The sequence below is a fragment of the Mus caroli genome, unplaced genomic scaffold, assembly GCF_978045245.1.
Source record: "Mus caroli unplaced genomic scaffold, Mus_caroli_1 scaffold_2, whole genome shotgun sequence".
NCBI lineage: Eukaryota > Metazoa > Chordata > Mammalia > Rodentia > Muridae > Mus > Mus caroli.
The window spans coordinates 170,677,193-170,688,641 of record NW_028227257.1 but is presented as its reverse complement, the minus strand read 5'-3'; the positions used below and the strand labels follow the sequence as shown (position 1 = coordinate 170,688,641).

Genomic DNA, 11,449 nt, shown 5'->3' with positions numbered 1-11,449 from the left:
CTTGGTGTCTGTGTGTGACAAGCATCCAAGCAACTGGACAACACCGACCTCAGAGTCAGAGCCAAGAGAACATTAGCTCACTTCCTTCTCGGACACATAGGTAAATGGACTCCAGTGGCTTCAATGAAATCACTCAGACAGTGCTTGATGAAGGTGACCTATGAGTGTCTCGTTTCCTAGCTTCCAAGTCACTCCACTGCCTCTTCCTGCCTAAGCCACTCCCAGAACCGTCTCATGGGAGCGCAGTGACCGAGGCATATTTATTTACAGACTGACTGGTCAGTGAACCCGATCATCATCCTGTGGGATGAGTGGCCCCCACCTATGCAGAGGGCTGGATAGCACATACTAAAACAGACTTGAAACTATTACCTCCCCTCAGACCACAGAGCTCCTGTGGGATCAATGAGAGAATCACAACATACCGTAGCATACCATGCCATTCTGTGCCAGACCAGACCATGCCAGGCCAGACTACACAGCATGTGACAGACTGGGCCCATGTTCGAAAGGCAGATGCAAAGGCAGCTCTGTTCATCACCATAATTTGCTGTGTGACTTTTAGCAAGATACCTAACTCTTCTCAGCCTCTCTTTGCTTATTTCTCAAGCAGACATTCTAATACCAGGTGTCTCTGAGGGTGGACATGAAGGTCACAGACTCACACAAAGCACATTGAGGGTGGACCTGAAGGTCACGGATTCACACAAAGAGACTTGAGGGTGGACCTGAAGGTCACAGACTCACACAAAGCGCCTTACTGTTAGTTCCCAGCACCTGCAAAGAAGCTAGAAGAACTTAGAGAGTTTGTTTCCTTTATTTTTATTCATTCTTGGAGGAGTCTGGGCCTGGTTATTTTTATGGTTTTTAAAACTCTACTTCCTTGCTTTTTTTGATTGGTTTTGGTTTTGAACTTTGTGAGGCAGTGGTTTATGACCCAGGCTGCAATTGTACTTTCAGCTGAGGGTAACCTTTACCTCCTTCCTCCTCCACTCAAGCACTGGGCTGCAGATGTGAGCCACAGGCCGGGCCTTTGATTTTGTTTAGGGAATGGTCACAGTTCTTCTTCTTCTTCTTCTTCTTCTTCTTCTTCTTCTTCTTCTTCTTCTTCTTCTTCTTCTTCTTCTTCTTCTTCTTCTTCTTCCTCTTCTTCTTCTTCCTCCTCCTCCTCTTCCTCCTCTTCTTCTTCTTCCTCCTCCTCCTCCTCCCCCCCCTCTTCCTCCACAGTTCTTTTTTGAGACAAAGTCTCACTGGTGCGCTGGCTGTCCATAAACTCACTGGGGCATAAACTCACTGTGCAGACCAGGCTGGTCTTGAACTCACAGAGATCTTTCTGCCCTTTGCCCCTCCCCTCCACTACATCTAGAACAGTTCTAATCTGTAAGAGGATTTCCTTAGCATGCTCGCCTGTGTGAGTTTATGTGCAGGATCCCACAGAGACCAGTAGAGGGCATCAGATTCCTCCACCCCCACCCCTCTGTGTAGGTGCTAGGAGCTAGGAGCTAAACCTAAGTCTTCTGCAAGAGGACTAATGATCCAGCAATTCTCCAGCCCTTAACTAACTGTGTGTGTGTGTGTGTGTGTGTGTGTGTGTGTGTGTGTGTGTGTGTGTGTGTGTGTGTGTGTGTGTGTTATCTGTGGTATGAGTGAGTATGGAGATTAGACAATTTTCAAAAGTCACTTTTCTCTTTCCACCTATTTACATGGGTTCTGGAGATCAAACCCGAGCCACCAGACTTGTATGGTAAAGACCTTTGTTCGCTGAGCTATGTACGTGGCCCTGGGTTTTGTATTCATTTAGTTGCTGTTATTTGTTTTATTTTGTTTTGGCCGAATCTCATGCTGTAGCTGAGCCTGGCCTTGATCCTCACTAACTAGCTCTCACTAGCCTCAAACTCTTCAGCAATCCTCTGGCCACCATCTCTTGTGGATATTACAGGTATGAACTGCTGTGTTCAGGAGTCTTGTTATTGTGACACTAAGGAATCCAACCGCAGCCACATGCACAGTGTGGGCATAGCTTCACCAGTGAGCTACTTCCCCAGCCCATCATTGCTAGTGAAACGTTGGCCTGCTATTTGTTGTCCCTTCTGACAACGAACCCATGCTAGAACACTTAAAATCCTATTGTTGGAAGACACTAGGCCTGAAAGAGACCTCAAAAAAAGAAATTTAGTCACAAGCCCAGGCTTTAGACTAAGCCATACCTATGAGGCTCTGATATTTTTCTCCCTCCCCCTATTTCTTCTTCTCTGTGGTGCTGAAGATAGAACCTCAGAACCTGGAGATTTTTGTATGTGGGACAACCATCTCCATTGTGGAAGATCCAGTCATTAAGGTGTCACGTTTTTGCAGAAGTGCCACCTCAACCTCTCTCCACAGCACCTTCCAAATGCAACCACGACTTTCGTGACTTCCTGTGTCTAACTGACATGCTTCCTGTCCCCCTTTTTTGTTCTCTTAGATCTCACATTTCCTAACTTCTCCTATTCCAGCCGATCTCAAGACCAGTTTCTACAGTCCTGCTTCTTGGTCAGCCCTAGTACCGAAAGTCTTCCCTCATGACAGCCACAGTCACCCTGGAGACCAGTGGGGAGACAAGATGCCTAGCTGAAGTGTCATGTACTACCTCAGTGTATGAGGCGATCTGGCCCTTCACTGCTCCCTCCACCCATATTATAAAATGTCACACCACGGGGGTCTGCGTCAGAAAGGTGGGAGGTCCCTTATTATCACCACAACACCAAACTCAGAGAGAGGCTGTGACTTCATCCATCACAGCTGGTCAGACACATCTCCCTTCATCTACAGTCTAGTTTCTTTAACAAGGGTGAGGAGAGGGTGGGGGGAGGCGTTTATTCTTAAAAACCAAAATCTCAAAACTACCTCTCTGTTACGACTTCTATTTGTTTTTTTGTTTGTTTGTGTGTGTGTTTGTTTGTTTTGGGGTTTTTTGGTTTTAGGGTTTGTTTGTTTTTAAACTAGAGTTAGTATTAAAGAGAGTAGAGAAAAATAGAAGAGTGTTGCTAGGTTGTTTGGTTGTTTGTTTTGAGACAGGGTCTCATGTAATCGAGGCTGGCCTCAAACTCACTGAAATCCTGCTTTTGCCTCCCAAGGGTCAGAATTGTAGGACTGCACCACCATGCACAAGGTTTTGATTTCATGAGACAAGGTCTTACTATGTAACCAGGTTGGCCTTGAGTTCACAGATTTGCCAGCCTCAGCCTCCTGAGTACTGGGATTATAAACATGTCTTACCATACATTAATTTGGTTCCCAGTCCTCCTCCTCCTCCTCCCCCTCCTCCCCCCTTCCTCTTCCCCTCCCCCTCCTCCAGTACAGTCTCAGGTAGGACTTGAACTTGTTATGTAGGCAAGGCTGATCTTGTATGATGCTTCCACCTCCCCAGTGCTGGGATTATAGGTGTGTACCACCCCACAGGGTTTATACAGGGCTGAGATTGGACCCGGCGCCTAGTATATGCTCTGCATGAACCCTACCAGCAGAGTCAGATTCACCGCCCCATGCCAACCTCTGACCTTCCAGTCTTGGCACTTGTTGGATAACATAGGAGGTGAGCTCCGGGGAGGGAACCCCATATCTATCTGGAAAGTGTTGGTACACTGTTTCAAAGATGAATGTATGACTTGGCATGCAGTTGCTCAACTTTGCCCTAGTGAAGTTCAGGAGATGTTACTGGGTGCTCCCTGCGGGTGAGGCACCTAAGGTTGATATCTGTGGTCCCAACAAACCCACTGTCCATCCCAGGGCAATGTACCTTGCAGTGTAGCCTGGCAGGTTGACCTGTGTGGACAGTACCATCAGGCTCCTGGCTCCAGAGCTGCCAATGCTATGAGAGCAGAAAGGCAAACAGGGTCTCACAGCGTCCTTCCTGAAGCCCGGCTGCTGCCTGCTGCCTGCATCCTCCACGAGAGGTCAGGGCTTCAGTCAGACAGCTACTCTGGCCCTCAGCATCTTGGGCCTAAGAATACACAGCATTCTCACTGACCACTGGGGTTTTCCTGTATCTTACACAATCTTCCAGAAAAGGCTTTTTACTCTGGCAGATTCACTCTTCTCTTCTCAGCTTGCCTGAGACAGGTTTCTTCTAAGCCCCTGACAGGGCTGGTCCCAGGCCTTTTGAGTGGTTGTCAAGACATAGAAAGAGGGCTGTGGAGGCTCAATAGCCAAAGGCTCTTACCACACAAACTTGAGCTGAATGCCTGAGCTAAATACCTGGAAGCCACAGCAGGAGAACCAACCCCACAGTGGTCCTCTGATCTTCATTGCACTTACACTCATGAGCACACAATAATAATAATTAAATATAAAGACATAGAGCCATATCAAAGGATGGGCTTAGCAAGCATCCCTTCTGACCTTTGGTTCACTAAGAAAGCCTCCTCTGCCTGGCTCACTGAAGAAGGCTCCTCTACTTGATTGCACTTGGTCTGGGGTGGAAAACAGAAATGATGTTTTTGTTGGTGGTGGTGTTCTTGTTGTTGAGTTGTTTGTTGTTGTTGTTTGTTTTTAGTTTTTGGAGACAGGGTTTCTCTGTGTATCCTTGGCTTTTCTGGAACTTACTCTCTAGAGCAGGCTAGCCTAGAGCATGTAGTGATCTACCCATCTCTGTCTCCCAAGTGCTGAGATCAAAGACATGTGCCACCACCACCCTGCCTTTCCTATTATTTTTAATTATACTCTGAACACTTAATATGTTCAAATGGCTCAAAAATAATAAATTTATAGATCTACATATGCTTCTTCTACCTGTGCCCAGGGTTGGGATGGGATAGAGTGTCCCTTTCATAACTGACAATGTCACCTGCAGGCAGTTTCAGAGCATGGTTAATCAGGACACCTACACAAACCACACCGCAGGTCCCAGCAATTCCTACTTGCTGAGTTACTGCTAAGAGTTTACAACTCAGCAGCAGTGAGATGGCTCAATGGGTAAAGACCTTCTTCAGATTAAAACAAGGAGCAAAAGTAGAGCCTAACTTGGTTGGCAAACATAATCTTTATCATCTAATAACGAAACCAGTTAGCTCTCTTTTTAAAATAAAATAAAGGCGCATGCCTGCAATCCCGGACTTGGGGAGATTAGGAGTTCAAGGCCAGTTTCCAGTGTGTATCCAGTGTGAGGCCAGCTTGAACTATATTCTATCCTATGTTTAAAAATCTGAATTCCTAGCTGGGCAGTGGTGGCACACGCCTTTAATCCCAGCACTTGGGAGGCAGAGGCAGGCAGATTTCTGAGTTTGAGGCCAGCCTGGTCTACAACCGCCAGGGCTATATAGAGAAACCCTGTCTCAAAAAAAGAAAAGAAAAAAAAGTTTTGAACTCCTGAACATCCTGCATCTACCTAGCATAATGAGAATGTGTCACCACAGCAAGCAATGAGGCAAAATCTTATTCAAAAATAATTGAGATTCAGGTGTGGTGGCACACACCTTTAATCCCAGCATTTGGGAGGCAGAAGCAAGTAGATCTCTGTGAGTTTGCCAGCCTGGTCTACATATTGAGTCCCTGAACAGCCAGGACTATAGAAGGAGACTCAGTCCCCACCCCCACCCCCACCCCCACCCCCACCCACAAGAAAAATTAATTGAACAGCCTAATTATTTCAGACCTTAATTAGTAAAGTCATCCCCTAAACACTGGGATGACTGACAGACATCTTTGCCTTCCTTCAATTTGCCCACCAGAGACTGCAAGGTCATAAATAGGAGAGGGAGAAGAAGGGGGAGAGGAAGAGGGAAGGAAGGAGGAAAGGGAGAGGGGGGAGGGTAAAGAAGGGGAGGGAGAAGTTGATGGAAAGGGAGGGGGGAGAGAGGTTGGGGGAGGGGAGGGGGAGGGACAGGGAGACTAGGTGATCAATGGATCAATGACTCTTCACTATGCACAGTTAGTGAGATGAGATAAGGCCTCTGACACCCTCAAGAAAGACAATCCAGGGAGAAAGTGGCCACAGTATGCATGGGTCAACAGAGACCCTGAGGACAGTGGCTGTGGGCTTACCCATCACCAGCTGAGAGAAGCTAACAGTCTTGCTCAGCCCTGCTCTATGACCGATGCCCTCCCCCCACCCCCTATTTCCATATCTCCAGCATTGGAGTGTCAGCCAAGTCCTCTTCACAGCCCAGAGCTGGGACTGGTACCTTAGCACTCCGTGCTAGTGAGGGACAAAGGCCACTCTAGCCTCCCAGCAACCACAGAAATAACCTGCCCATTCAACCTGAATTATGAAAGAATTGAAGCTCGTCAACAACGGTGGGTGGAGGCAGCTGGGAGAGCCACGCTCTGTCGGCCCAGTACCTGGAGAGTCATGCTTTCTTTCTGTCTACCCATAATCCGTAGGCCCCGAGGGAGAGCCTTAGGCAGCTCGTTTGTCTTGAGCAAGGTCTTAAGTAGTCCCAGGGGCCTCCCACTTGCTCTGTAGTTTAGAAGGCTTTAAACTTCTGATCTTCCCGCCTCCATCTCTTCCCCCATCTGCTGAAGCACTGGGGTTACAGGCACATGCCAGCCATCGAGCCCTGCTGAGCCTTGGGTCTTTCATAATGCTCCTCTTAACACAAACAAAAGTGCACACGTCAGATAGTCCAGGTTTGAAAGTTCCCCAGCCACTCTCCGCTTCTGCGGCTACCACTCATTCCAAGGCTTTGGTCTGAGCATCACGGCATGGAGTCCAACCCAGCTCTAAGCAGCTCTAAGCAGTCACCTGGGTGGGTCCTCCATAACCTTTCCTGTAAAATGGGACCAAATACTCTGGTGACCCCCCGCGGGGAGCCATGGGAATCTACTGGCCTGCAGGGCGGAGAGCCAAGTTGAATGACCTTAGAAGAGCAGTGGCCGTGGGCAGAGCCTGCAAAGCCTAAAACGGGTACTGCGTGTGGTCCTGCCAGGCAGACCTCAGAGGAGCACCAGTTTGCTTCTTTCAACACCCTGCCGGTCCTCCCACAGCCAGCTCTCTTCCTGTGCCCATTTTGCTGAGCAGGAAACTGAAAAGTGCGAAGTAAAAATGACTTCCCCAGGGTGACAATGCGGAGGCAGAGCTAGCATAAGATCTGCTGACACCCGCAACACGGCCTCCTCCCCTCTGCAGTCTCCGTCCTGGCCGCCTCAGTCTGCCTAGGTCCCGACATCAGAATGGCACAAGTTTCCCCAGAAAGAAACACCAAGATCCTCGGCTCAGCATTCCCTCTGCATCCCGGGGCTGGGAGGCAATAGGATCCTGGGGTTCGCTAGAAGTACGGCGACTAGCGCTGCGCTCCCCGCCTCCCAGCCCAGCCGGGGTTCCCGCATCCACGTGGTGTAGCCGCGGACACTACTAGGCTGCCGGGGACTGTGCAAAGGCTGGAGGGCAGAGCGAAGGGGCGTAACGCGCGGCAGGGTGGCCAGTGCAGGGCAGGAGGAGGCAAGGAGGAACCCCCGAAGGGACCAGGGTCTCAATACACGGGACCCCGAGACACGCTACCTTTCCTGAAGGGCATCGCGCCGAAGACGCTGCGCAGGGGTCTGGCCCGCGACACTCGGGCAGGCGGACGTCCAAGTGGCAGCCCCGAGGCTCGGGGCGGCCTGCGGCGATGGGGCCGGCGAGGGAGGGGAAAGGGACATATTTGGTCACAGCTTGGCACGTCACGGCGCGGAGGAGGCTCCGCCGCGGAGCAGGAAGCGCGGGAGTCGCGTCACCCGTGAGCTCTGGGAGCTTGCGGGCGGCGACCCGGAGGCCGGGATGGGCGACCTGGTCCCGCCCCGAGCCTAGAGCTGACTGCCTATGCAGAGGCCAAGCATGGACGACAACTACCTGGAAGGAGATGCAAATGAGCCCATCCATCAGTTCCTTCGGGCTGTGTGATGAAGGAAGAGACTTGGAGGAATTTTATCTTTCTTGCTGAAGTTGGGACGTTCAAATGGCTGGTTGACTTGTATAGACACTAAATAAAGGCCGAGAGAGCAGCCTAGAAAAGCCCATGTTTGACAGTATTCGTGATAAACTACTTTGTCATCTTTACTGCTCCCATATCCAGCCCCCAGCACCTACACCCGGCACACCTGATGGAAGGGTTCATCTGTAAGGTCACGGGGATGAAAGAATGATTTGTTTCTCCACAGACTGGAACCGTTCCTCACCCACAGTTTGATAATCTGTCAGGAGAAAGGGTTGCTTAGGGTTTGAGAAGTGGGAAGGACCTTTATTCAGTCCATTCTGCTGCCTCTGCGAGGCTGACAACAAGGCAACCGCCTGGACAGTGATTGACCCAAACATCCCAAAGCAGGCTCCTCTTTTAACTTAATTAAAGCTTTCACTAACTAATCAAACTGGGTACGCTGTCCTCAGGCTGGTAATTAATCCCAGTACTTGAAGGTTGGAAGCAGGTCTCCTGCCCCTTCTAGGCCAGCCTGACTTAGCACACAGAAAAGCTGCTGGGGATTGCTTGAGCCCAAGAGTTCAAGACCATCCTATGAGACACCCCACTTCAGAAAGTTAATTTCTGTTAAATGGTGTGGTAGATATACTTTCTTGTTTGTTTGTTTGTTTGTTTTTGATTGTTGTTTTTTTAAAGATTTATATTATCTATATGAGTACACTGCAGCTGTTTCCCAGACACACCAGAAGAGGTTGTGAACCACCACGTGGTTGCTGGGAATTGAACTCAGGGCCTTTAGAAGAGCAGTCAATGCTCTTAACCACTGAGCCATCTCTCCAGTCCATATATATACTTTCTATTTCTTTTTTTTTTCTTCCCTCCCATCTCCTCCCTCCCTCCCTTTCTTTTTTGTCTCTTTGAGATGGAATCTGTGTCCAGGCATTAAACTCTTGCTCCTTCTGTCACCCCTAAGAGCTAGAATTCTTGGGGTGAATGCCTTTGCCTTGCAGGAAAGTGTTATTTTATGTTGCATTCTGAAGAAATGAGGAATCACCTGAACTCCTAGTCTTTAAAACATCCATTCAAATGATAACAGGCTGGCTCTCCATTCAGAAAACAGTCCTGTCTAGGTGAGTGTAGCCTCCCCCAGCCTGAAGCAGGCTGGCAAAGATCTTGTCGCCACTGAGGTGGGCCCACCTGCGGTGCAGCTTTCCGACTTGGCTGGCTTCTTTTGAAGTGTCAACTGCCCTGAGATTCTGCTACCTGCCAAGAGGCTGAACCTGTTTTCCTGAGCCATTCCTGAATAAGCAACCAGCCTGGCGACCAAGTGCTGACAGAATGGCTCCAGGCACCAAGAATGGACTAGGGGGTGGGGGTAGGGGAATGGGCCCCTTATAAGCACACTCTCTTAGAAAACTCGCAGGCCTTGATCAGAAAAATTTGTCTTGGCTTCATTATCTTTTCTCGAAGTCTAAGTCTCTTTCAGCCCCAGCCTGCCTTCCAAAAATACCCTGTTCATGTAGGCCTCGGCCTGGCTTACAACAGGTGAGCTGCAAATTCCACCAGGCTGGGGGGGTGGAGGGGAGGCAGGGTGGGAGGGGAGCGACTATGGGGGAGGGGTGTCCTTTCTTCTTTTCTAATTACAATTAGTGTCAAGGTCTGCTATGCTTTCTGGACTCTAGTCCAAACCCCATCCTTCATTTTGAAGTAAGACAATGCCATGGAGAAAGAAGCAACCAGCCTGAGGTGGCATCTCACGGAATTGTTAGCTGAATCAAATTCTTACCCCCCCCACCCCCCCCACCCCCCGAGACAGGGTTTCTCTGTGTAGCCCTGGCTGTCCTGGAACTCACTTTGTAGACCAGGCTGGCCTCAAACTCAGAAATCTGTCTGCCTGTGCCTCCCAAGTGCTGGGATTAAAGGCGTGTGCCACCACGACCGGCTGAGTCAAATTCTTATAAAAATGGACCTTCCTAGCGTCCTGCACTATTTTTTCCAACTAAATCTTTTACAAAAGCTGTGCACATCCAGAGGCTTACTGTTTGCTACCTTTATGTCCCCAAAATGTTCCTGCTGCCATTTGACACTTTTTCAAAAAGTTCATTTACTTACTTGTTTACTTACTTAACTTACTTCTTTATTTGATGTGGTTGTGTCCTGTATGTCTGTGCTCCATGTATCTGCACTGGAGACCATCCGCTGTCCTTGGAGACTAGAAGAGGGCATCAGACCCCCCCAGAACTAGTGTGGCTGTGCTTTTCCATGTGGGTGCTGGGAATCAACCCTGGGTCCACTAAAAGAGCAGCCATGCTCTAAACACTGAGTCATCTCTCCAGCCCCCCACTTTATGCATTTGAAGATATACTCCACTACCTTTAATTAAGCATGCACCCCCAAATATGTCCACCATCTTTACTTCTTGAACAGGACCTTAAAATACTGAATTTTACTGAATATTAGAGCCAAATATTTATCAATTTAAAATTTAAATACACTTCATAATTTCCCCCTCTCTTTTTCCTCCCTCCAATTCCTTCTACACAGCCAGTGTCACAGTTTTGAAGAAAACAGACTGTGCCTCTCCCAGAAGCAATAGGGCCATGGCTAGGACTTTGTGCTCACTTCCCCTCTGCCCTGGGATTTTATTCAGATTGAACTCTCACAGGTCTTGTGTGTACTGTGCATCTCTGTGAGTTCATGTGTTCACCAGTCCTGTTGTTTATGGAAAATGCTGTTTGCATAAAGTCATTCACCACTTCTGGCTTTTTTTCTTTTTAAAGGTTTATTTAATTTTTTTATATATATATATAAATGAGTACACTGTAACTGTACAGATGTACAACCACTTCTTTTGGTTGCTGGGAATTGAATTTAGGGCCTCTGCTCGCTCCAGTTGGCCCCACTTACTCAGTCCCTGTTTGCTCCAGCCCAAAGATTTATTTATTATAAATAAGTACACTGTTGCTTCAGTCACACCAGAAGAGGGTGTCAGATCTCATAACCGATGGTTGTGAGCCACCATATGGTTGCTGAGATTTGAACTCAGGACCTTCCAGAAGAGCAGTCAGCAGTCAGCAGAGCCACCTCATCAGCCCCCTACTTCAGGCTCTTACAGTCTTTCCACCAACTCTTCTGAAGTGATCCCTGAGCCTTGGGGGGTGGGGGAGGGTCATGATATAAACACCCATCCCATTTAGGGCCAAGTGCTGAGTCACTTTCACTTTTTGTTGTTTGTTTGATTGTTTGTTTAATGGGATCTCACTATGTAGCCTTGGCTGACCTGGAATCACCAGGTAGATCAGACTGGCCTCAAACTCACAGCAGTACACCACCAAGATCAGCTTATGCAGAGCTGGGACCTGAATCCACGTCTTCATACACTCAGCCCCTAAAACATTTCTATATTTTCCTATGTGTCCCGTTCCCCTCTTAGAAATGGATTTATTAGCTGGGCGGTGGTTGGCGCACGCCTTTAATCTCAGCACTTGGGAGGCAGAGGCAGGCGGATTTCTGAGTTCAAGGCCAGCCTGGTCTACAGAATGAGTTTCAGGACAGCCAGGGCCACACAGAGAAACCCT

The 11,449-nt window shown here is 48.7% G+C and overlaps 1 pseudogene; it reads left to right on the top strand.

Moving 5' to 3' along the window:
• The first annotated feature begins 3,652 nt into the window (after positions 1-3,652).
• Positions 3,653-8,136, top strand: LOC147005981 (uncharacterized; annotated as a pseudogene).
• Positions 8,137-11,449: the final 3,313 nt, after the last annotated feature.